Source organism: Pseudophryne corroboree, chromosome 5 (assembly GCF_028390025.1).
Source record: "Pseudophryne corroboree isolate aPseCor3 chromosome 5, aPseCor3.hap2, whole genome shotgun sequence".
In the NCBI taxonomy this organism is placed as follows: domain Eukaryota; kingdom Metazoa; phylum Chordata; class Amphibia; order Anura; family Myobatrachidae; genus Pseudophryne; species Pseudophryne corroboree.
Window position 1 is genome coordinate 773,701,289 of NC_086448.1, and position 26,692 is coordinate 773,727,980.

The window sequence follows — 26,692 nt, forward strand, 5'->3', positions numbered from 1 at the left end:
TGTCTGTGAGTCCATTTGTTTTGCATAACAGTTCAAACACCAGTACATTCCTGCAGGCACTGGTGTGCATAACATATTCAGCAGCCTAATACTCCTGTTGAAATTTTGTGGGAATATGGAGCATACCCCTCAAAATACGTTGCAACAGGTGGTCGATCAGGTGCAGGTCCTGACTCGACAATTTAATGATTTGTCCATTAAAATGCACACCTCCCAGGCTGCTGGCGGAGCTCCCGCAGCAGCAGCACCTGCAGGGGTTAAGGAGCCGAAAGTAAATCTCCCGGATCGTTTTTCTGGAGATCGCTCGCAGTTCTTTTGTTTCAAGGAGAGCTGCAAGCTATACTTCCGGCTTAGGCCTCAGTCTTCTGGGTCGGAGATTCAGCGGGTGGGCATAGTGATTTCCTTGCTACAAGGAGACCCACAGGTCTGGGCATATGGGTTGCAGCCTGACTGTCCGTCGCTTAAAAGTGTTGATGCTTTTTTTACGGCACTGGGCATGTTGTATGATGACCCTGACAAGACGGCCTCAGCCGAGGCTCAGATTTCAATCCTTAAGCAAGGGCGAAGGCCAGTTGAGGTTTACTGTACGGAGTTTCGGAGGTTGGCCCATGATACCCAGTGGAATGACCCAGCCCTGAGACACCAGTACCGAAGAGGTCTTTCTAACCAGATAAAGGACCAACTGGTACAATATCCCTTGCCTGATAGCTTGGATCAGCTCATGCAGTTATCCATCCGGGTGGATAGACGGCTGAGAGAGCGTAGGCTTGAAAGGGAGACTGAGATTTCCTTCCTTCCCAAGGGAACCTCAGACTCTGAGGAATTTTCTGAGGAGCCTATGCAGATTGGGGCTACCCGCCTCTCCTCGCGTGAGAAGACGCGGAGGAGACAGCAGGGGTTGTGTTTGTACTGTGGGAATAAAGGTCATGTGGTAGTATCATGCCCAGAAAAGCCGGAAAACTTCAGGGCCTGAGGGTGATGGGAAATATCCTGTCAGGCCAGAAGTCAGAATTTCCCAAGAAGACTTTTATCATTCCGGTGACCTTGAAGATCCTCGGTCAAACTGTCAAGACTGAGGCCTTTGTGGACAGTGGGGCCGACGGGGTTTTTATGGACCGCCAATTCGCCCTAAAACACTCTGTTCCCTTAGTACCCTTGGCATCGGAAATTGAGATTTGTGGGTTAAACGGGGAACCATTATCCCAAGGTAAAATTACCTCTTGCACTAGCCAGATTTCTTTGTTTATTGGAGCCACACACTCTGAAAAATTGTCCTTTTATGTGACTGTCTGTACTTTTGCCCCATTGGTGTTGGGGTTACCCTGGTTAAGGGCCCACAATCCTCAATTTGACTGGGTCTCTGGGGAGATTCTTAGTTGGGGTACTGATTGTTTCAGGAGTTGCTTGAGCCTTCCAGTCAGGCTCTCGCAGCTAAGTTTGCCAGGATTGCCAGGGTGTTATGCAGATTTTGCGGACGTGTTCTCCAAAAAAGTTGCAGAGGTACTACCTCCCCATCGCCCCTATGACTGTGCCATTGATTTGTTGCCAAATGCTAAGCTTCCCAAGAGCAGGTTGTACTCCCTGTCACGTCCTGAGACTCAGGCTATGGCAGAGTACATTCAGGAGAACTTGGCTAAGGGATTTATCAGACCTTCACAGTCTCCAGTTGGGTCGGGGTTCTTCTTCGTGGGTAAAAAGGACGGTTCGTTGCGACCCTGCATCGACTTCAGGGAATTGAACCGTATCACGATTAAAAACTCATACCCACTGCCTCTCATTTCGGTCTTGTTTGACCAGCTTCGTACTGCCACCATTTTTTCTAAGATTGACCTACGCGGTGCGTACAATCTAATCCGAATAAGAGAGGGGGATGAATGGAAGACTGCCTTTTATACCCACTCAGGGCATTATGAATATTTGGTGATGCCTTTTGGGCTCTGTAATGCCCCGGCAGTCTTCCAGGATTTCATGAATGATGTGCTCAGGGAATATTTGGATAGATTCTTAGTTGTATACTTAGATGACATCCTAATCTTCTCCCATTCCCTGGAGGAACATCGGAAGCATGTACGCTTAGTCCTCCAGAAACTCAGAGACCACCGGCTTGGGGCGAAGCTGGAGAAGTGCGAATTTGAAGTTCAGCAAATCGCATTTCTAGGATATATTATCTCCCCAGAAGGTTTCCAAATGGAGGGTTCCAAGGTACAGGCAGTCCTGGATTGGGTGCAGCCCACTAGTTTGAAGGCGCTTCAGCGTTTCCTGTGCTTTGCGAATTTTTATAGACGATTTATCGCTGGATTTTCGTCTATAGTGGCGCCCTTGGTGGCACTCACTAAGAAAGGGGCGGATGTTGCTCACTGGTCTTGTGAGGCTAAAGCGGCTTTTGCCCGTCTCAAAAGGGCATTTGTTTCGGCCAAGGTGCTGCGACACCCAGATCCAGAGCGTCCTTTTGTGGTGGAGGTGGATGCCTCTGAGATGGGTATTGGGGCAGTGCTTTCTCAGATGGGAGTGTCTGATAATCGCCTTCATCCCTGTGCTTACTTTTCCCGTAAATTTTCGCCTGCCGAGATGAATTATGACGTGGGTAACCGGGAATTGTTGGCTATTAAGGATGCACTCGAGGAGTGGAGACACTGGCTTGAGGGGGCTAAGTTTGTGGTCTCAATTCTCACTGACCATAAGAATCTGGCATATTTAGAGTCAGCGAAGCGTCTCAATGCCAGGCAGGCACGATGGGCTTTGTTTTTTGCTCGCTTTAATTTTTTGATAACATATCGCCCTGGGTCAAAAAACATCAAGGCTGATGCGCTCTCGCGGAGTTTTGCTCCAATCCAGGAGACCACCGAGGAGCCGTTGCCCATTGTTTCCCCATCATGTATTAAAGTGGGCATTACCCAGGACCTCTTATCATTAGTCCTTAGAGCACAGGAGCAGGCTCCTCCAGACCTTCCGGTAGGTCTTTTGTTTGTGCCTCCTAGGTTAAGACAGCGAGTGTTCCTGGAATTCCATGCCAAGAAGTCGGCAGGTCACCCGGGTATTGCCAGAACTCGGGAGTTGCTATCTAGGGCGGTGTGGTGGCCCTCGGTGGCTAAGGATGTGGATCAGTGGGTTCGGGCATGTGACATCTGTGCCCGAAATAAGACTCCTAGAGGGGTTCCTGTTGGCCCATTACATCCACTCTCTATCCCATCTAAGCCATGGACCCACATTTCAATGGATTTTGTGGTGGACTTGCCCAAATCCTCGGGGATGACAGCCATCTGGGTTGTCGTTGACAGGTTTTCGAAGATGGCGCACTTCGTTCCACTGGTTGGGCTGCCATCAGCCAGACGCCTGTCTGAATTATTTATGCTGCATGTTGTGCGTCTCCACGGGTTGCCACTTGATGTGGTCTCTGACCGCGGATCCCAGTTTGTGGCCAAATTCTGGAGGGCATTTTGTTCCGATCTCCAGATTTCTGTCAGCTTGTCGTCAGGCTACCATCCGCAGTCTAATGGGCAGACTGAAAGGGTGAACCAGTCCTTGGAGCAGTTCCTCAGGTGTTATGTCTCCAAGTGTCAGACTGACTGGGTTGCTCATCTGTCCATGGCGGAGTTTGCCTATAACAACGCGGCTCACTCTGCTACAGGGATCTCTCCCTTCCTTTGTGTGTATGGGCATCATCCTAAGGCCAATTCTTTTGACCCCCTGGACTCCACGCCTGGTGGTTCCTCTGTGGTTTCGGTCCTTAGAGGTATTTGGCGGAAAGTGAAGAAAGCCCTTGTGTCTGTGTCATTAGTGACCAAAAGGGTTTTTGATAAGCGGAAAAGACCCTGCAGCTTCAAATTAGGAGACTTCGTCTGGTTGTCTACCAAGAATTTGAAGTTGAGACAGCCATCTCATAAGTTAGGGCCCCGGTTCATCGGCCCTTATAAGATCACCAGGGTTATCAATCCGGTGGCATTTCAGTTAGATCTGCCCCGTTCTTTGGGTATCAATAAAACATTTCATTGTTCCCTTTTAAAACGGGCGATTAGTAATCCTTCTTCCAGTGGAAGACCTTCCCCTCTTCTGATACGTGGCCAGAGGGAGTTTGTTGTTGAAAGGATTCTTGACTCCAAGGTGGTTCGGGGTCGGCTGTCATTTTTGGTGCACTGGAAGGGGTATGGCCCGGAGGAGCGGTCGTGGGTGCGCAGTTGTGATCTTCATGCCCCCAGACTGATACGCTCTTTCTTCTCGCAGTTCCCCGATAAACCCGGTGGTAGGGGTTCTTTGACCCCTCGTCAGAGGGGGGGTACTGTTAGGGTCTCCTGCCCTGTGCTGCCACGTCGTCATGGCAACCGGGAGACAAGTGCTAGTGGAGTAACCTGAGCGCAGCTGATACTCCGGTTCGGGTCTTTTGCTGTGCAGTGGTTATAGGCTCTGTGCACGGCAGGGGATCCGGTGCTGGTTTTTGTGCTCACAGTCTGTGAGGTCTGAGTGGGGTGTGGACAGCACCTGCTTTATAAGGCCTCTTCTCAGGGTAAGCAGATGCTGCTGAATCTCTGTTGGTTAGTCAGTTCATGAAAGTTAGCCAGTACTGTGTAGCTTTGTATTTGTTTGTTGCTTACTGCAAATAGGCCTGGGGATTTGGTATTACACTCTGCCAATCCAGACCTAGCAGTAAGACTGGAGTCAGTCGTTTAGCTTGCTGGGGTTCTGTTATTACTCTGTGAACTTAGCAAGTTTGCGGCTGTATTCTAACACTTGCCTGTCTAATCCTGTCTCACTGTGCTAGGTGTCAGGGGTCAGTTTAGTGGCAGTAAGCTTAAACCTGTGCACTGCAAGTGAGAATCAGGATTGTGGAGGCTCTCCTTGTGTCTATCATTCCATCTCTGACCAAGGAGTTTACTGCCACACCCGTTGGTAACCCTTTAGGGTTTTGCTGTTGCCCTTAGCAACAGCATTTCGGGTTCTCTACGTATTAAAACACAACATCTTGCTTTTTACATCTGAGCAGTTCTAATACAAGGGAGATACCCAGTTCCTTAGCCTCTGGGCTTCTCTGTTCACTGTGTGTGTATTTTGTTACCCTATCACCTTCTGTGTACGTTATGTCATATTCCCCAGTTTGTCTGTGAGTCCATTTGTTTTGCATAACAGTTCAAACACCAGTACATTCCTGCAGGCACTGGTGTGCATAACAGATTGGTTTTATTATCTACATATTAATAGCAGAAGGACGACTTTTACAAGTACTGTAACTTATTTCTATTGTGCCGTTGTCTGAGCAGGGACCATCACAGACCAAATTTAAGGTCTTGGTCCATACATTTGTAGAAAAATATTGACATTGTAATTGGTTGCTTCGTTTGGCAGAGTTATATGGCAAAATGTCCTCCTGCCATTAACAATGCATTACCATTGTGCTCTGGAAAATGGGACAGTTGGTTAACTCAACCTGTGAACCTGCTGGATGACCTGGAACATGTGACCTGCTGGGTGGTCTAGAAACTGTGGGGGTAATTCCAAGTTGATCGCAGCAGGACATTTTTTTAGCAACTGGGCAAAACCATGTGCACTGCAGGGGAGGCAGATATAACATTTGCAGAGAGAGTTAGATTTGGGTGGGGTGTGTTCAATCTGCAATCTAATTTGCAGTGTAAAAATAAAGCAGCCAGTATTTACCCTGAACAGAAACAAAATAACCCACCCAAATCTAACTCTCTCTGCACATGTTATATCTGCCCCCCCTGCAGTGCACATGGTTTTGCCCAACTGCTAAAAAATTTCCTGCTGCGGTCAACTTGGAATTACCCCCTGTGATAGTTATTTGCAGCCACCCACTAAACAGGGATTTTTCGAAGTTCGACTCCTATGGCGATGAAAAGTGGTAAAATGTTCCGCACAGAAGACCTTTACCCAGTTGAAACCGGGAACATTAGCTAGTTATGTTTACTTAGCTGTTGCAAATGGTTAGGCAAAAAGGGACATGCACAGCTATGATTTCGAAGTGGACTTGTGAAAATATGCTACTGTCACGTACATAAACAGAAACATCAGGTACATCGGGTGCACATCGTTTGGACTATACTGTCTTAGACTGAGCACCTCTGCTAAGATGTCTGAGCCTCTCCAACTGCAGTGGCTGACTATTGCATGCCCAGAAAATGGTCCCTTCATGAGTTATTCAAGCCTAGCATCCCCCCCCCTCACCCGTTACCTCCCGCAAAAGAAGACTACTTGTCATCCAGTTTGCATCCACAATTGATAATCAATAATCATTTGCTGCATGTGCGCAGTGCCACTATGGCACATGTGCAATGGCAAAAATCTACTCTACTGTGTCCAACATTGACATCAGTTGCACCTGTGACTCAGGCCCGTGACCATTAACATACTTCGTAACTTGGTCTGTGATTGAAGAGGGACAGATGTGACCTTACTGCAAGGGAGTATGGCCTAGCTGAAAATGCCGTGTTCGTTAGCCACGCCCCAATTTGGCAGTGTGGGGCCATATCGGTAAATTGTGTAAAAAAAAAAAAATATAGATATTTTATTTTGCTGTGGAACAACAGGTCGCAGAAAGCCTACCCCACATGCTGGTACTTGGGGAACCACAAGTACCAGCATGTGGGTCATTAAAGGGCTCGCTGGTACCTTTAGTTCCACTAGTTTCCCACTCTAACCATGAAGTCAATTGGGGTTGACCTTTGTGGTTAAGCCAGTTTAGTGGTTCCCACAATGGGAGTAAATGGAGACAAGCATCTTCATTCACTCCTAAGGGCAAGCTTTGATTGGCTGTGCCCTCAGAGTACAAAGCCAATCACGAAGCTGCTGCCATGGTAGCGGCTCCTGATTGGCTGAGGGGTCCCTGTACTGACAGTAGTCACGTGGAGGGACCCCATTCGCGTAGTGAAATTATATGTGTAAACATACACTTTTACTAGTCTGTCATGGTTCCGGATGATAGCGATTTTTTTTTTTAACCTTGTGGATGCCTACGTGGACCAAAGAAGACCGATCTACACCAGAGTAGGTGAGTATAGGATTTTTTTATTTTTACAGGTAGCCTAATGGATTCTACAGGGACAAGGGGACCGAGGGGCACCCTGGAACACTAGGTAAGTATTAGAGATGAGCGGGTTCGGTTCGCCGAGAACCGAACCCCCCCGAACTCCACGTGTCAAACACGGGTCTGAGCCCAGCTCGGTTGTTCCCGCCTGACTCGGAAAACCCTAACGAGGCAAAACGTCGTCATCCCGCTGTCGGATTCTTGCGAGATTCGGATTCCATATAAAGAGCCACGCAGCGCCGCCATTTTCACTCGGGCATTGTAGAGGGTACAGAGAGGACGTAGCTATGTTCTCTCAGTGTCAGTTCGCAGTATCAGTGCTTATTGCTGCTCAGTAATACTAGTACAGTGTCTCTCTTGTGCTGCATCGTGCTGCTGTAGGGTGCTGTGGTAGTAGTGTCCTGTGACTGTGCACTGGTCATCATCATTCCAGTCACAGTGGTATCTGGGGGGTGACAATTCTAGAGTGCTTTTGTGCTGCTCACTAATACTAGTACAGTGTCTTGTGCTGCATCTTGCTGCTCAGTATCAGTTCTCTCAGTAGTATCATCAGTGCTCAGTATCAGTACTCAGTAGTATCATCAGTGCTCAGTATCACTGCTCATTGTCTTGTGGTGCTCAGGAACACTACATTACAAATACTAGTACAGTGTCTTGTGCTAATCGTGCTGCCCAGTATCAGTGCTCAATAGTATCATCAGTGCTCAGTATCACTGCTCATTGTCTTGTGGTGCTCAGTAATACTACATTACTAATACTAGTACAGTGTCTTTTGCTGCATCGTGCTGCTCAGTGTCAGTTCTTAGTAGTATCATCAGTGCTCAGTATCAGTGCTCAGTAGTATCATCAGTGCTCAGTATCACTGGTCAGTGCTCAGTGTCTTGTGCTGCATCGTGGTGCTCAGTGTCTGCCATTTGATATCATTCCCATGATACTGCCGTTTAATTCCAGTGATTTTGTAATTTTCTTCCAGTGATTTGGACCAATAATACCATTGATTAGAATGAATTTTCCCAGTGATATTCCCTTATAATTCACATGATACTGGAGTCTGATTCTAGATGGACCAGTGTTTGTGTCGCTTAGCCATCCAGCGACCTTGGTGCACCTCTTTTTTTCTTTGCATCATGTGCTGTTTGGGGACTATTTTTTTAAGTGCCATCCTGTCTGACACTGCAGTGCCACTCCTAGATGGGCCAGGTGTTTGTGTCGGCCACTTGGGTCGCTTAATTTAGTCATCCAGCGACCTCTGTGCAAATTTTAGGACTAAAAATAATATTGTGAGGTGTGAGGTGTTCAGAATAGACTGGAAATCAGTGGAAATTATTGTTATTGAGGTTAATAATACTATAGGATCAAAATTACCCCCAAATTCTATGATTTTAGCTGTTTTTGAGTTTTTTTAAAAAATCACAGAATTCAAAACGCATCCGAATCCAAAACCGAAAGGGTGGTTTTGCCAAAACGCGTCCGAATCCAAAACACGACCGCGGACCCGAATCCAAAACCAAAACACAAACCACGAAAAATGCCCGCTGCACATCTCTAGTAAGTATATGTGTGTAAGTGTGTTATAATAAACATGTACTATCATGGTGTCTGTGTGTTTATTTGAATATTTTGTTGTGGAACTATATGTACCAGCAAACCCTTTTATGACCCGCATGCTGTTACTTGTGGTTCTCCAAGTACCAGCATGCGGGGTAGGCTTGCTGGGACCTGTAGTTCCACAGTAAAAGACAATATTTATTTATTTTTATTATTTTTTTACACAATTTATGGCTATTAGCCCACCTTTTATGTGTGTACATGTATTGAACAAAGTGCACTTGAGTACTGCGCACAGAATTACCCCCATGGTTAGCAGAGGCACAGCAACTGTCACCGATTCTACTGTATAATCAAAGCACCAGGGGCGGATTTAGGGGTCAGGGAGCCCCAAGGCATTACAGGAATGGCAACTCCCCCCCCCCCCCTTCCAATGTTTGGTTACAAACCCTAATTTGATAATTAGCGATTTAATATAACAGAAATAATTATTAATAATAATAAGACGTGAACTATGACATTGTTTTATTTTTGGTTATTTATTCATATTTTCTAAGTAGGACAGCTTACAGGGGCAGTCTGCTCATGTCCTACCAGTTTGTACTCCACTCTAGATAGCATGCAGTAGGGTACAATGGAAATATTTTGTAGTTACTGATTTTGGACTGAAATGACTAAAACAAGAATCCCCCAACAAGTGACTCCCCTAGGCACGTGCCTCATGTGCCTAGTAGGAAATTCATGACTGAAAGCACAGCCACAGGCCACAGCCCCTCCCTGACTTGGCCACACAACCCTCCTCCCCAGCACCACTCCTTCTCTCCTGTAATTTATTTCTGGATCCACCATTGTGGAGGGTGCAAGTCTGACTCGGGACAAACTTTGCAGAATTATTATAGGGATAACGCTACGGAACAATAATGTCACCAAGTTTCAGAAGACAAGGCCATCATTGCGGATGACAAACTGATAACACCTGAAGTAGCCCCTTTCTACTAAAGGGCCCCATACACTAGAACGATAATGCCCGATTTCATCCGATTTCGACCTTTCGGGACGATAAATCAGATGAAAAGTGGCAATTCGGATGCGTTTTACATCCGATCTGATCCGATGTGCGTTCCCGTGAGCATCGGATCGGAGCCCCTAGGTCGTTAGTGCTGCACTCGTGATATCTCGGATCCCGCAGGCATGGCTTGGATCGCATAAGATACATTGTATGCAAAAGGACCGCATACGATGTATCGTATGTGATCCTGCCACCCGGGAAGCTGCCAGGCGGTTCAAGGGAAATCACCTCCGACTTCAGACTCAGACATATCGTTGTAGTGTAGCCCTTAAGATGTGGAAGCCTGAAATATTTGACCTTTGTTTTGTTTTTTTTGTGGGTTTATTTTTTGCTGAGGCAACCAGAAAGCTTTAGTCTACAATGGAATATGCTATTAGATGAATTTTATCAGAAGTGTGAACAAATCAGACTAATGCTTTGACTGTGTTGATTGACAATATAAGAAATAAAGCAGTAGACAAAAATAAATACTGTAAGTAATTTCTTGCTATAATGTTCCTTTTACACAAAGCAATGCTTTTACTGCAGAGAACATGGAATCTCAAATCAGCTTTCAGACCACTGACATCCATCTACTATAGTATGTCTAACAGGAATACACTGCAAATGGCCAGCAAAACTCTCAAACTGACTGTTTGTATCCTTATTTTATTCAATTGTTGTTGTTTTTAAAAAAAATAAGAGATCTTTATCAGTGTTAATTTTGTCAAGGATTTTTAATTTAGTTTTAGTCTTAGTCACTTTCTTAAAATTTGACTAATTTAAAAGTCACATTTTAGTCTTTTTTTCCGTCTTAGTTAAGATTTAGAGGGACATTTAATAAGCAGTGATCAGAGCGGAGAAGTGAGCCAGTGGAGAAGTGACCCATCAACCAATCAGCAGCTCTGTATAATTTTATAGCATGCAAATTATAGATGTTACTTCAGTGCTGATTGGTTGATGGGGCAACTTCTCCACTGGCTCACTTCTCCGCTCTTATCACTGCTTAGTAAATGTTCCCCTTAGTCTAATTTCAGTCAATGATTTGGGGCCTAATTCAGTCCTGATGGTAGATTTGCAATCAAAATCTTAGGCATGCGGGGGGACACCCAGCACAGGGCAAGTCCGCCCCACTTGCCAGGTCCCCCCCCCCCCCCCCGCAGTGATGCTTTTGCACCTGCGGAGTAGCTCCCTACCTACGCAGCCTAGCTGCGAAATCAGACGGCTACCCACCATGTTTTTGACCGCAGCAACTGTGTGTGATGTCACACAGCCACCGCGGCCCACCCCACAGACGGTCAAGAACACGCCGCCGATGTGCCCCCAACCGCCTCTGCCTGTCAATCAGGCAGAGGTGATCTCACAAGTGAGATGCCTTCACATCTCACTGTGTGCGCACGCGCTGTGCGGATGCTGTGTGTACGCACACGGCCCGGGGCCTCAGCCTGCGATTGCTGCCGCTGCAGCGACCAGGTCTGAATCAGGCCCTTGGTTTAATGACACAGTAATGGATTTTGCTGAAGAACATTTCTCTATCATTCCCTTGACTACTTTGTATACTTTTCACTATGTGTTTAGTAATCTAGGTAACAAACAAGTGCAACACAATGATATTCCCTTCACAGCTGGTCATTTATTTTCTGCAAATATCAATTCAAGAATACAATTGTTCTTTAATTTAAAATGTTAAAACCTTTACCCTACGTAAGTAGCAGTTGACATTTACTTCACACAACAAGATGTAAAAAGTAATGTACATATACGTACTAGTAGTACATACTGATAAAATAAAACTGTATTATTCCCTCTTATGTCGCAGCTTTGCCAGATCACTCGTGCCCCCCCACCCCACCTTCCCCCACCCAGTGCCCTGTAACACAGCCGCGGCCCCTGAATTGTGATAGCTCTCGTCTGTCCAGCCACGGCGGCGGTGTGACCACAACCACACTCTGGGGTCTATTCATGAAGCAGTGAAAAGTGTAGAGAAGTGAGCCAGTGGAGAAGTTGCCCATGGCAACCAATCAGCTGCTCTGTATTATTTTATAGTATGCAAATTCTAAATGTTACTTCAATGTTTATCCACTGGCTCACTTCTCCACACTTTTCACTGCTTCATGAATAGACCCCAGAGTGACTCACTCTCACACGGACCACTGTGAGTCCAGTCACACACGCCACGACTCCACAAACCCCGTATCCCACGTCCGGCGGCATCCTGCAGTGCTTTCTGGGTACGATACTCAGCTATCGCGAGAACTGCAGGCGGGAGATGTCCAAACAAAATGGATACAGCTTTTTTGTCTCATCAATATTCGTCAGGACATCATGGACTAACATTTCGTCATCATTTCCGTTACTAAGAATTTCCTGTTTTCGTTATCGTTACAATTTAGTCACAAAAAACCCTTTGTCAACGAATAGTTTTAATCTACATTTTTGTCAGCGTACTTAACACTGATCTGCACTGTGCTAAATAGTAATATCAAATATTTTCCATTTGTCATTATTATTATTATTATTATTATTATTATAGAAAAAAATAAAACATGCATAAAATAAAAAGAGTATAAACTTACTATCAGAAGCGGACTATAATGCAGTGCTGCTGCAGCAATCTATGAAAGTAAACTAAAATAAAATAAAATTTAAAGAACACCAGACTGCGAAAGTAATGCACGTGGCATATTCATTGCAGTAGTATAGAAACCGGCATTCAAGTAAATAAAATAGTTGTAACTTTGCTAGGTGATGCATCAAAATCCAATAGAGTTCAGCTTCTCCAATTGCCTGACAAACAGCCCTGTTATTGACGCAACGCAGAACTGCCCCCCCCCCCCCCCCCCCCCTCCCTTCCCTAGGCAAGACAGGAGTTAATCAGACGATGCAGACAGATTAATCAGGTCACACAACAGGATACTCCGAGAAGCAGACAGGTTACTGTTCCTTTAAGCCCCAGCTGTTCCTTTTGCAGGTGCTATTTTTAGATGCACTCTATGGTAGAATCCAGATTACCCCTACTTGCAGCAATGGTCTTGGTAGTTCCCAGACTGAGAAGGTCAGAATACTGAGCATGTCTAGATGTGCTGTGTGGAGCCAGGATGCACTTGCTGATACCATACCTCCAATGCAAAACTCCTCTAGCAAGCAGCCCATGCACACTGCAGAACTGAACAGGCTGGGACACTGTGTAACATACCTCCTGCAGATCAGTAAGTTTCTATCCTCCCTCCCTTTCCTCTGTGCATGCCTAGTGATCAGGCAGATGGGAGAGCTTGCTACACACTACATGCATGGGACAAAATCTAGCAGCAGCTGCTGCAATGCTCTGTAGGGTACTGGATCTGTCAGGGAGCTGTCCACTGCTGAAGTGCTGATACATGACTGTGGGTGGGAGGCTCTGTGTACAGTGCATCATCTTGCTGTGTAATGTCTATTAGGAGGACTATGTTTAAATTGCACCAACAGTACAAAGGTGATGTTAGATGAGCACTTTGGTTGCATAAACTTGAGTATTGCTTTGCAATTGTGTAAATAGTTTATAGCGCTCCCTTGATAGTCCACTGAGCTGCATATGAATTTGCTGTATGAATAAAGACTGTGTCAGCTGAAAATACTAACACAGCCCGCAGGAGTGGTGCTACAGAGGGACAATAACAAGTCAGGATGAGGGAGCGTGTTATACTGTACAGGGAGAAGGGATCAGTTGCCTCCTTTGATATTCCAGCGTGAGTCACTATTGCTCTCAGCTGGCTATTCTTATTCAGATCAGGGCTACTGAAATATGTATATCTGTTGAGATAACTACACTGATGTTATTGTTCTGTGCCCATTATGTGTCAGAGCTTCGGCTAAACGATAGTAGATGCTGGTACAGAACCCAGCTGGCAGTGAAAAGCACACTGCAATTGTAGGGGTTAGTAAACACCGGATATTCTCTTCTTGGCGGGAAAAGACCAGCAAATTTGACAGTGTTTTTGTTTTTCTTTAAAAAAAAAAAAAGACAAAAACACCCACGAGTGTTCTGAATTGGGCTACGATTTGCAAATTGCCGAAGGCGTCGTATAGTTTTGTGTTTTAATTACTCATCTTCCCATAATGACAGCTAATTTACACATTTACTATGTGGTAAAGTTGCAAATAATATAGATTATTTAATTTGTTTATACTAGAGTCAAAACGATGTTAAACTTGTTTATAACTTAATACTGCATAGTTTATGCTGGAGAATTGTTATGTGTTGTGATTCATACACCGGTAGTACTGTTATGCCAAAAAAACTGATTTAAAACTTCTGCATGTAAGTACTATAACGCATGTTGTTGGCTCCTTATAAATAGTAATAATAAGACCCATGAATATTGAATTATAAGTTAAACTTTTGTTTTTATTCACAGTAGAATCTAGTCCAATATGTTTTCACATTTGCAGAAAGAATCCTATATAATAAATTGCTAATGCTGCTCCTCAACTCTATGGGGGGAATTCAAGTCTTTTGCGCACCAGTGGCCCCTAGATGGCGCCCGACGCAGCAATTCAAGTGTTTGCTCTGTTTGTCCGCTCACAGCTGCGGGCGCTGACATAATTATGTTGTTCCGTCATTTTAACGGGCTGGTAACTAGTGCACACATCATACTGTAGCAGCAACATAAGGACATGTCACCGATAAAGGATACTCGTTTTCTATATCCGCAGGGCTTTGGGTGACTTTTTTGTGCATTGTAAATATTCTAAATATTTCCCATGGCTTATTTTTGTATACAAAGCAATTAGTATTTGACCTGTCCAGTCATTCAGGGATATTCAATTAGCCCCAAAGAGACATCGGGTGTAAAAAACCCTGATGTTTCTTCGGGTTTTGTGGTCAGGCTATTCGATTAGCTCGTCCATTAAAAAGTGCATTTTAACCCGAAAACACACAGGTTAGTGAAACTTGTGTGTTTTCGGGTGAAATAGCCCCATTTTCATCTGAAAACGGGGTTTTAATCGGGGATTTTGCTTCACGGCGGCTTATCGGGGCTAATTAAATAGCCCCCCCTGGCGATACTTTGCACCCGACAGTATGTGCGGGAAATTTAATATCCCCCTATGTATTTATTTATTAATTGATTGGTTTGTTTGTTTGTTTGTTTATTTATTTTGTGCTAAACTATATCTGAAATCCTGTACATTGTGTATTATGCATATAATTTACACGCTTCAATATACTGTCTATTACAGTAATTTAATTTGTTTTTTCCTTAACATCATATCTGCCAGATCATAAGATTTTCAGTTTTCTTAATTAATGCAAAGTAATTGCTTCTTTTATTTTTTTTCAGTCTATGACAACACTACACAGCTTAGCAAATACTCATTTGTGAGATTATAATCTAAAGTTTTCTAAATATACTGGAACGTTAATAAGAATCCACGCCAGACTTCTCACACCCGGGTGTCAGTAGACATTATCTTATTTTAGAATTTGATGAACAGTGAAGTCTGTTTTTGTTGCAATAGGAACATAAATAGTTTATTGCCAGTTTTTCTAATTAGTTTTGTCACCCCTTATAAGCAAATAAAAAAACATGGAAGATATTTCTGAGCACCGTCAAAGACTTGAATCGTTTTCTGAAAGAGGATAAACATCATTTTACTAATCCATTCCCATTGTCTTGTATGTGACTTGACATGATGTGTTTCCTTACATATATTACATGCTTATACGTTTTTATCTGGTTGATAAATTCATGTTTTAATAGTACATATGTTGCAAAATATACTGAAATTCATTAGGAACATCCGTATTCATACTGTAAATCAAGATTCGTCAGTCAGGCTTAACGTATTGAGACAGGTTTATAAAACGTGCACTGGGCATTGTAATAAGATGTTTATTGTATTTTTATTATTATGTACAGTAGATATTATTTTATGGTTATGTGATGTTATTTTCCCTTCTGAACTGATTAACTCATTATCATTTTTATTTAATAATATTTACTAGGGAAGGAATTATCATGTTACACAGCTCCTCAGGAGTATGTATTAAAGTCATATTATGTTATAATATATTGGATAATACAATTCCTATACATTACTGTGCAAATTAACTTTATGATCTGTTGGTTGTTACTTTAGATATCACCAACTGCAAATGTATTATGCAGGTTAACCCCTTCACATCACTGGTGCATTGGTTCTCATACCTTGGTAGACATTGTCTTAGCTGACTTTTTGTTTTTTTCTCGTATAGAAGACTTTGCAATAATATAAAAATTAACTTCTATTAATGGCAGCCACAGTTCTTAAAGTAACAGGCTTTAATATGGCATAGCATTACAGGAGACATGATCAATTAGGGCATTTAATCAACGGCGTTGTGTTAAATGCCAGTGACACAGCACGTCAAATGTGATTGCATCTGACATGCGGTAGTTAATGAGCACTGGTGGTCATGGGGTCAAGAGGAGAATACTTCATTAACACAATTGTGTGAATATAATTAATTGTATAGGTGACATTGGAGAGTCTGTTGCTGTAACACAAACACTGCAAATTCTGGTGTGCTCATTGGAAACGACGGGTTCCATTGCGAAATCCATATAAATTAGTGGTAAAAGACATCTTTTGAGTATTGTTCTTAGGGAATGCGTTAGGCATCCCAGCGGTTGGGATGCCAGCGGTCATATGACTGTGCCGGAATCCCGGCACCACTTAGGAGACAGTCGCCAGAACACCGACAGCTGACATCCCGAAGGTAGGTATTGGGGGAACAGGTTAGGGATCGGGAGGTGGGAGGGTTAGACACTAGGGATGGTTAGGGTTAGGCACTAGGGGGGGGGGCTGTTAGCCACCCCCTGAGGGTTAGCTGTGGCCACCACCCTCGGAGGGTAAGGGTAGGGGAGGAGGGTTAAAATACTTACCCCGTCTGGCATCGGGATCTACAGTGTCGGGTTGCCACTGTCGGTCATGTCACCGCCGGCATCCTCACCGTGTTACATATGAACCGATATTTGACCATGGCCAATAATGTAACAGTTGTTGAGGTTGAAAAAAGACAATTGTCCATTGAGTTCAACCTATAGAGCCATATACTGTATTACATCATTAAAGATTATATCCTTGGATGTTGTTTTCAGCTAAAAAAGTTGTTGAACCTCTTCTTAAACACAACGATTGAGTCAGTCATTGCAACCTTCTCCGGCAGTGAATTCCATAACCTTACTGCCCGCACTGTGAAGAAACCCTTTCTTCGTTTGGTGTTAAACCTCCTCTCTTCCAACCTTAGAGGGTGACCTCATGTCCTGTGTATAGATCTCTTGATAAGCAAGTCATCTAAAAGTTCCCTTTATTGTCCCTTAATGTCTTTGTAAATATTAATCATGTCTCCTCTTAGACGCCTTTTTTCTAGTGTAAACATATCTACCCTAGATAGCCTTTCCTCATAATCCAGTGACTCTAAGCCTTTAATCAATTTTGTAGCTCTTATCTGAACCTTTTTTAGTTCTACTATGTCTTTTCTATAGTGTGGTGCCCAGAACTGTACACATTATTCTGGATGCGGTCACACCAATGATTTATACAGTGGCAGGATTACACTCGCATCCCTTGTTTCTATTCCCCGTTTTATGCATGCTAATACCCTATTGGCCTTTACTGCAGCATCCTGACATTGGGCACTGCCGCTAAGTCTACTTCAATGAGCACCCCAAATCCTTCTCCATTACTGATTTGTCAAGAATTACCCCGTTTCATTTATAGATTGCCTGTTTGCTTTCGATCCCAAAATGCATAATGTTACATTTCTCTATATTAAACCTCATACTCCACTTATACTCCTTTTCCACTAGCTCAAAAAACACGGGTAAATGCACGGGGGCGCGCATTTACCTGTGTTTTTTGCTAGTGGAAAAGGCTCCCTCTGCAAAAACCCGGATCAAGTGATCCGGGAATCCTACCCTGGTAGCTTACCGGGTTGAATACGAGTTCAACCCGGGAAGCTGTGCAGTGTAAACAGAAGCCGTGTCGATGTGACACGTCTCCCGTTCACAGTGTATGGAAGGGCGGCGCTGGGAGATCATGTGATCTCCCAGCGCCGCCCCTTCCGCAGAGTCACCAACCCGGCATATTGCAGTGAGTGAGTGCAGTGGGAAAGGGGGCTGAGCATGGGCCGCAGCCGGGTAGCACACGTGTCAGGCTCCCGGCTGCGACTCGTGCTCCTAGGTGGAAAAGGGGTATAAGTTGTGCAAATCTCCAGTTTAGTTAAGTTGCTTTGAAGAAAGTAAACATCCTGATCTGATTTAATTATCTTACATAGTTTAGTGTCATCTGCAAAAATGGACACTTTACTCTCAAGACCATTGCCTATGTCATTTATAAATATGTTAAACAGAAGAGGCCCTAGTAGAGACCCTTAAGGTACATCACTTAATAATTCAGTCCAGCTTGAAAATGTTCCATTGACTACCACTCGCTGCTCCCTATTTTCCAATCAATTTTTGTCCCAAGTACCAATGCTGTCCACAACCAAGTTCTCTTAATTAAAGAATCAACCACGTGTGAAGTACTGTGTCGAAGGCTTTCGCAAAGTCTAAAAAGACCACATCCACAGCATTCCCCATGTCTAAGTTTGAACTCACTTCTTTAATGAAGCTAATTAAGTTAGTTTGACATGACCTATTCCTCAAAAGCCCATGCTGGTTACCACTAATTATGTTTAAGCATCCCAAATACTCCTGAATACTATCCCTTAATATACATTCTTATATTTTCCCCACTATAGTTGTCAGACTTACCGGTCTATAATTTCCAGGATTAGATTTAGTTCCCTTTTAAATAGTGGCACAAGATCTGCTATTCGCCAGTCCCTGAGAACAGAGTCTGATGTAATAGAATCTTTAAAGATTAAGTATAATGGCCTTGCTATTTCTGACCTTAGTTCCATTAAAACCCTTGGGTGTAGTCCATCAGGCCCGTGGAGACTTATTAATCTTAAATTTTTGCAGTCACTCATGGACTACATCCTCACTTAAACACTTTAAATGTTTTTGGACATTGTCTTGTTATCTTGTTCTATTCCCACCCTTTTTCCTCTCTAGTAAATACCGACTATAGAATTTGTTCAATATCTCTGCTTTTTCATTGTCACTATAGTTTTAAAAAAATCGCCTAGTTCGCTTTTTAGGGGTCCTATGTTGTCTTTTTTTTAACCTTTTTCCATTGATATACTTAAAAACCTTTTTTGATTTGCTTTCCTTCGCAATTTTTCATCTCCTATTTTAGCTGGTCTACTTTCCTTTTTGCATATTTTGTTACATTCCTTGTAGAAGTGGAAGGACTTCATATTCCTATCAGATTTCAATGCTTTAAAAACTTGCCTTGTTTTGTCCATTAATACCTTTACCCTCTTATGTAGCCACATTGTTTTAAACTTGGTACTCTTTCCTTTGCTGCCCATGGGAATGAATTTATGCATAAATTTATATAGCAATGTTTTAAAGATGTTTTAAAGATGTCCCACATTTCTACAGTGCTCTTACCATTAAAAAGTTGGTGCCAATCTATGCCCTTTAAAGATTGCTTGAGCATGATAAAATTTGCTTTTATAAAATTAAAAGTTTTAGACTGACCCTTGTATTGCTGTTTTGGTAACTTATTTCGAATGTGACCTTGGTGGTCATTCCGAGTTGATCGCTCGCTAGCTGTTTTTAGCAGCCGTGCAAATGCTGTGCCGTCTCCCACTGGGAGTGTATTTTAGCTAGTGATGTGCACCGGACATTTTTCGGGTTTTGTGTTTTGGTTTTGGATTCGGTTCCGCGGCCGTGTTTTGGATTCAGACGCGTTTTGGCAAAACCTCCCTGAAATTTTTTTGTCGGATTCGGGTGTGTTTTGCATTCGTTTTTGTTTTTTTTACAAAAAACCCTCAAAAACAGCTTAAATCATAGAATTTGGGGGTCATTTTGATCCCATAGTATTATTAACCTCAATAACCATAATTTCCACTCATTTTCAGTCTATTCTGAACACCTCACACCTCACAATATTATTTTTAGTCCTAAAATTTGCACCGAGGTCGCTGGATGGCTAAGCTAAGCGACCCAAGTGGCCGACACAAACACCTGGCCCATCTAGGAGTGGCACTGCAGTGTCAGGCAGGATGGCACTTCAAAAAAATAGTCCCCAAACAGCACATGATGCAAAGAAAAAAAGAGGTGCACCAAGGTCGCTGTGTGACTAAGCTAAGCGACACAAGTGGCCGACACAAACACCTGGCCCATCTAGGAGTGGCACTGCAGTGTCAGGCAGGATGGCACTTCAAAAAAATTGTCCCCAAACAGCACATGATGCAAAGAAAAATGAAAGAAAAAAGAGGTGCAAGATGGAATTGTCCTTGGGCCCTCCCACCCACCCTTATGTTGTATAAACAGGACATGCACACTTTAACGAACCCATCATTTCAGCGACAGGGTCTGCCACACGACTGTGACTGAAATGACTGGTTGGTTTGGGCCCCCACCAAAAAAAGAAGCAATCAATCTCTCCTTGCACAAACTGGCTCTACAGAGGCAAGATGTCCACCTCATCATCATCCTCTGATTCCTCACCCCTTTCACTGTGTACATCCCCCTCCTCACAGATTATTAATTCGTCCCCACTGGAATCCACCATCTCAGGTCCCTGTGTACTTTCTGGAGGCAATTGCTGCTGGTGAATGTCTCCACGGAGGAATTGATTATAATTCATTTTGATGAACATCATCTTCTCCACATTTTCTGGAAGTAACCTCGTACGCCGATTGCTGACAAGGTGAGCGGCTGCACTAAACACTCTTTCGGAGTACACACTGGAGGGAGGGCAACTTAGGTAGAATAAAGCCAGTTTGTGCAAGGGCCTCCAAATTGCCTCTTTTTCCTGCCAGTATACGTACGGACTGTCTGACGTGCCTACTTGGATGCGGTCACTCATATAATCCTCCACCATTCTTTCAATGGTGACAGAATCATATGCAGTGACAGTAGACGACATGTCAGTAATCGTTGGCAGGTCCTTCAGTCCGGACCAGATGTCAGCACTCGCTCCAGACTGCCCTGCATTACCGCCAGCGGGTGGGCTCGGAATTCTTAGCCTTTTCCTCGCACCCCCAGTTGCGGGAGAATGTGAAGGAGGAGATGTTGACGGGTCACGTTCCGCTTGACTTGACAATTTTCTCACCAGCAGGTCTTTGAACCTCTGCAGACTGTGTCTGCCGGAAAGAGAGATACAACGTAGGTTTTAAATCTAGGATCGAGCACGGTGGCCAAAATGTAGTGCTCTGATTTCAACAGATTGACCACCCGTGAATCCTGGTTAAGCGAATTAAGGGCTCCATCCACAAGTCCCACATGCCTAGCGGAATCGCTCTGTTTTAGCTCCTCCTTCAATGTCTCCAGCTTCTTCTGCAAAAGCCTGATGAGGGGAATGACCTGACTCAGGCTGGCAGTGTCTGAACTGACTTCACGTGTGGCAAGTTCAAAGGGTTGCAGAACCTTGCACAGCATTGAAATCATTCTCCACTGCGCTTGAGTCAGGTGCATTCCCCCTCCTTTGCCTATATCGTGGGCAGATGTATAGGCTTGAATGGCCTTTTGCTGCTCCTCCATCCTCTGAAGCATATAGGGGGTTGAATTCCACCTCGTTACCACCTCTTGCTTCAGATGATGGCAGGGCAGGTTCAGGAATGTTTGGTGGTGCTCCAGTCTTCGGCACGCGGTGGCTGAATGCCGAAAGTGGCCCGCAATTCTTCGGGCCACCGACAGCATCTCTTGCACGCCCCTGTCGTTTTTTAAATAATTCTGCACCACCAAATTCAATGTATGTGCAAAACATGGGACGTGCTGGAATTTGCCCAGATGTAATGCACGCACAATATTGGTGGCGTTGTCCGATGTCACAAATCCCCAGGAGAGTCCAATTGGGGTAAGCCATTCTGCGATGATCTTCCTCAGTTTCCGTAAGAGGTTGTCAGCTGTGTGCCTCTTCTGGAAAGCGGTGATACAAAGCGTAGCCTGCCTAGGAACGAGTTGGCGTTTGCGAGATGCTGCTACTGGTGCCGCCGCTGCTGTTCTTGCTGCGGGAGGCAATACATCTACCCAGTGGGCTGTCACAGTCATATAGTCCTGAGTCTGCCCTGCTCCACTTGTCCACATGTCCGTGGTTAAGTGGACATTGGGTACAACTGCATTTTTTAGGACACTGGTGACTCTTTTTCTGACGTCTGTGTACATTTTCGGTATCGCCTGCCTAGAGAAATGGAACCTAGATGGTATTTGGTACCGGGGACACAGTACCTCAATCAAGTCTCTAGTTGCCTCTGAATTAACGGTGGATACCGGAACCACGTTTCTCACCGCCCAGGCTGCCAAGGCCTGAGTTATCCGCTTTGCAGCAAGATGACTGCTGTGATATTTCATCTTCCTCGCAAAGGACTGTTGGACAGTCAGTTGCTTACTGGAAGTAGTACAAATGGTCTTCCGACTTCCCCTCTGGGATGACGATCGACTCCCAGCAGCAACAACAGCAGCGCCAGCAGCAGTAGGCGTTACACTCAAGGATGCATCGGAGGAATCCCAGGCAGGAGAGGACTCGTCATACTTGCCAGTGACATGGCCTGCAGGACTATTGGCTTTCCTGTGTAAGGTGGAAATTTACACTGAGGGAGTTGGTGGTGTGGATTGCAGGAGCTTGGTTACAAGAGGAAGGGATTTACTGGTCAGTGGACTGCTTCCGCTGTTATCCAGAGTTTTTTAACTTGTCACTGACTTATGATGAATGCGCTGCAGGTGACGTATAAGGGAGGATGTTCCGAGGTGGTTAACGTCCTTACCCCTACTTATTACAGCTTGACAAAGGCAACACACGGCTTGACACCTGTTGTCCGCATTTGTGTTGAAATAATTCCACACCGAAGAGCTGATTTTTTTTGTATTTTGACCAGGCATGTCAATGGCCATATTCGTCCCATGGACAACAGGTGTCTCCCCGGGTGCCTGACTTAAACAAACCACCTCACCATCAGAATCCTCCTTGTCAATTTCCTCCCCAGCACCAGCAACACCCATATCCTCATCTTGGTGTACTTCAACAGTGACATCTTCAATTTGACTATCATGAACTGGACTGCGGGTGCTCCTTCCAGCACTTTCAGGGGGCGTGCAAATGGTAGAAGGCGCAAGCTCTACCCGTCCAGTGTTGGGAAGGTCAGGCATCGCAACCAACACAATTGGACTCTCCTTGGGGATTTGTGATTAAGAAGAACGCAAAGTTCTTTGCTGTGCTTTTGCCAGCTTAAGTCTTTTCATTTTTCTAGCGAGAGGATGAGTGCTTCCATCCTCATGTGAAGCTGAACCACTAGCCATTGATAAAGCCAAATATTTATCTTATTTAAAACACTCTAAAAGGTTAAAGAACACAGTACGCAATTGGCGCACGAGGTACCGTAAGGGTACGCTCTTAGCGTAGCGGATGCTGTATCGGGAGCGAGCCGCTCGAGCGACACAAACGCTCGCGAGAATACGCTGTTGGTATCGGGCACACTATAGGTGAGCGACTACCGTAATGCTACGCTATCAGCGTAGCGGACGCTCGAGACCACGAGGAGATCACGAGCGGCGCAGACGCTCACAAGATAACAATCAGTAGACCTTGAATGTAACACACAGAAAGGATTTTCTTATACTGTAGACCTTGTACTGAAACACTGTAGCGATATAACGCTGCTTAACCTTGTTTACACTAAAGCTGTTTGAGCGATAGAGACGCTCCTATTACCCTCTGCAATATAATGAACACACAATACCGGTCTAAGGGTCTAACGCCTTTTAAGGAAATGAATGAACGTTCAATTGCAAAAGAATAATACAATACAAGTTATACACTACCAAGATAACATGAAATACCTAACCAAGTAACTACACATAAAATACAATAAAGATACAATTACTTTAAAAAGGGAAAAGGAGAGAGAGAGAGAGAGAGAGAGAGAGAGAGAGAACGAGAGAGAATGGCTTATAACAATAAAGACAATATGATTGCAGAGAAACTTACGCACAAAGGGAAAACAATCGCATGCGCCTTCTGGATATCCAGCTCCCGATTATCAGTGATGAGAATCGTTGAAGAGAATAGAGAGCTGGCCCAGATCGGCTTGTCCTTTTATACACTACACACAATACAGTACAATGGTCCCTATATTCTTATTGTTCATTGGACACAGGAATTCGTCTTCGCATTATAACAAAAGGTCATAGGTTGATTCATACAGGTGGGCTGTGACTATTTCCAACTGCTCAGGTGGGTGGGAAACTAGGTTTCCCGCCGCATGGATAATAAAGTGCAAATAATAGTAAATGTCCATAAACTTCTTATGTCCATAACTATTCGCACGAGCGATTAATCTGCTTCAAACCAACACCGGAATATTGCTAATTAAATACTCTTCCGATGGATACTAAACACCACTGTATAACCCCTGTCTGACCCTTCGTATCAAACAAAGAGGGATCTCTTTGTCCATGAACATGCTACATTAACTAAACTTTCAGATTCTATCAAAGGGACCATAATCTACAAAATATATTATATGGTTAAAATATGTTACGATTGAGTCGCACGCTAGACGCATACAAACTCTACCGTAAATGCGCATACCGTGCGCCTGCGGGTGCACGCAACAGCGAGTATGCACACGCACGGGAGAGCTCATGCACACGCAGCGGGGACACGCATGAGGTGCAAATATGGCAGTGTGTAGCGTGATATTTTTCTGACTTTGACAGTCCACCCTTTGGCAGTCACCAATAACTGCCACCTTCTAAAACATTTCAAAAAGAGAAAAATATATGTCATGTATAATACATTTCTATGATTGGGTAGGGGAGGAGAGGAGAAGGTAGGAAAAGGGTATAACCTAGTGAGATAGCAGAAGCATGTGTGTATGAATCCATGTTTGGGGGGTCATGTATCATCGTGCCGTACGTGTTTTAAATCAAGCTTCGAGGTATTGCGAAGTATACATTTGAATTCCTTCTTATCCCGTATTAAGGGTCTGTAGATGGGCTGTCAAACTTTACCGAGCTCTTTTCGGCTTTTGGTTGCAACAAAATGGGGGAGCACATTTTAGTTGATGATACATGAATGGGGGAATATGTGAGTGCTGATATCTGTGCCTGTATTCCCTATCGACTATGTGTGTCATTACCTGAAGGTTGCAGAGATGAAGATAAGAAACAATTATGGTAAATGCAGTGATATTCTATGTGAGGTTAATATACATTTGTTGATTGAAGTCTTGTCTGAAGTCTTGTCTGATGTACATGTTGACTGTAGTCTCTTTGTGCTTTTGCCAATAAACGCAAGCAAAGCTTTATCAATGTCCATAGACTTACAAAAAGTGTTGGGCTAGCGTAAAATTAAAAGTACTAGGGATATGGGGGTCTATGGCATAGTCCATCAGTTGTCTGTGTACAAGGTTGTCAGACTTCTTCTTTAGTCCATCTGTTGTCTGTATACAAGGCTGTCAAAATCCTCTTCCAAGCGGGTCTTTTTACCTTGGAGAAAAACAAAGGAGAAACGGGTGAAAGAAACGGACCGTGGAATCACATTTTCATCACAACATTGTCTCTATCGTTGGGTCATAAATCACATCAGTCGTTGTTATTACAGTATCTTCACTCCTTAAACTCATCACTCGGGCGCTACGTTTACACTTTGTTAAAACCCGAACGCATCTAAATATCAGACCGACTAATATGATGACACCCAGAACACACAAAAGGAATTTCCCTACATCCATGATAATTCCTTGAATCCATTCTCCTAAACCAGAGAACCAATTTCGTGGGTTCAACCATGACACCCAACTGGTCAGCTCATTACCCACAGCGGCAAGGGTGAGATTGTGTTTCCTTCGGAACTCCCATTTTAATTGCAAAATGTCGTCCATCTTTTGGTCTATGACCTCGACCGGGTCCTCGGTGCTGTTTGTGATATACGTGCAGCACTTTACTCCATACTGAGTTGCTAGGGTGACACAATACCCACCCGTCACAGCTGTGAGATAATTGAGAATCATCCTATGCTGAACCAGTTCTGTTTTATAAGCTTGGAGCTCCCTTCCAGTATACCTGAATGTGTCATCATACATTTCAGTGATGTTGTCTAATAAATTTGCAAGCGCAGATATATATTTATAATTTATCACTCCTCTGGCGGTACGAGTGATATCTAACGCGATTAGGAATTGAATCCCGGTGGATTCACTGATCAGGTCAGAGGCCGGATGCTCTGTTCTCTCTATCAGGTGCCGTTTAACGATGTGCTCGTAATGAGTGTGAGTATAAGGAGCTTGGGCACTGCGGTGAATATCTTTCATTTTAGTATGTGATACAGTCATTACTTCAGGCAGTACTTTTCCAATATAACACAACCCTTCTGAGTTTGGGGCAAGCCACTTATACGCCTTCCTCCCGCATATGAAATATGCATCATCGGGGAGAACATATGGGACGGAGTAGGACATTACCATATTACACATTTTCCATATGAAATTTCCTAACCCTAATTCTCCCATCTGTTTAGTACACGTATCGGTTTGTACGATATGTGCACAGTATCCTGGTGATACCTCTCCAACTCTCATGGTTCTACTTCCTAGGGTATACCTATATCGGAAATATTTTCCACTACCGGCTATGTGGCGTATAAGTTCTGTATCTGTTGGCATTCTATCGGCTCTGTATGAAAAGGTCATGGTTTGGTTATTCCATGACACTTCCCAATTTCCCGGCTTTCGGGGATTGGAAATGTTAAAACATACTAGGGATCTATCCACATGATATTGGTGGAGCTTCAAACTAGGAGGACTGGAGATATTAAACCTCCTGTCCACCGGTCTCCCACCACTTAGCTCAAGTACCTCCCCTACCATTAAAGGGAATGGTACTAAGCCTGATTTGCTATGGCCTTGAGGTACTTGAGAGCATACCCAACAATCTGTCTGATTTAACACTTTACCCACTAAGGAGTGATAGTCACTCAATGGATGCCGG

At 44.1% G+C, this 26,692-nt stretch overlaps 1 protein-coding gene across 2 annotated transcripts in view; it reads left to right on the forward strand.

Annotated features, from left to right (window-relative positions):
- The first annotated feature begins 12,704 nt into the window (after window positions 1–12,704).
- OXR1 (oxidation resistance 1) overlaps window positions 12,705–26,692 on the forward strand; it is an 864,461-nt gene continuing 850,473 nt past the window's right edge. For both annotated transcript variants that reach the window (XM_063924310.1, XM_063924313.1), the window contains exon 1: window positions 12,705–12,838. The gene's annotated coding sequence lies outside the window, so the exon portion shown is untranslated. The remainder of the gene's footprint in view (window positions 12,839–26,692) is intronic.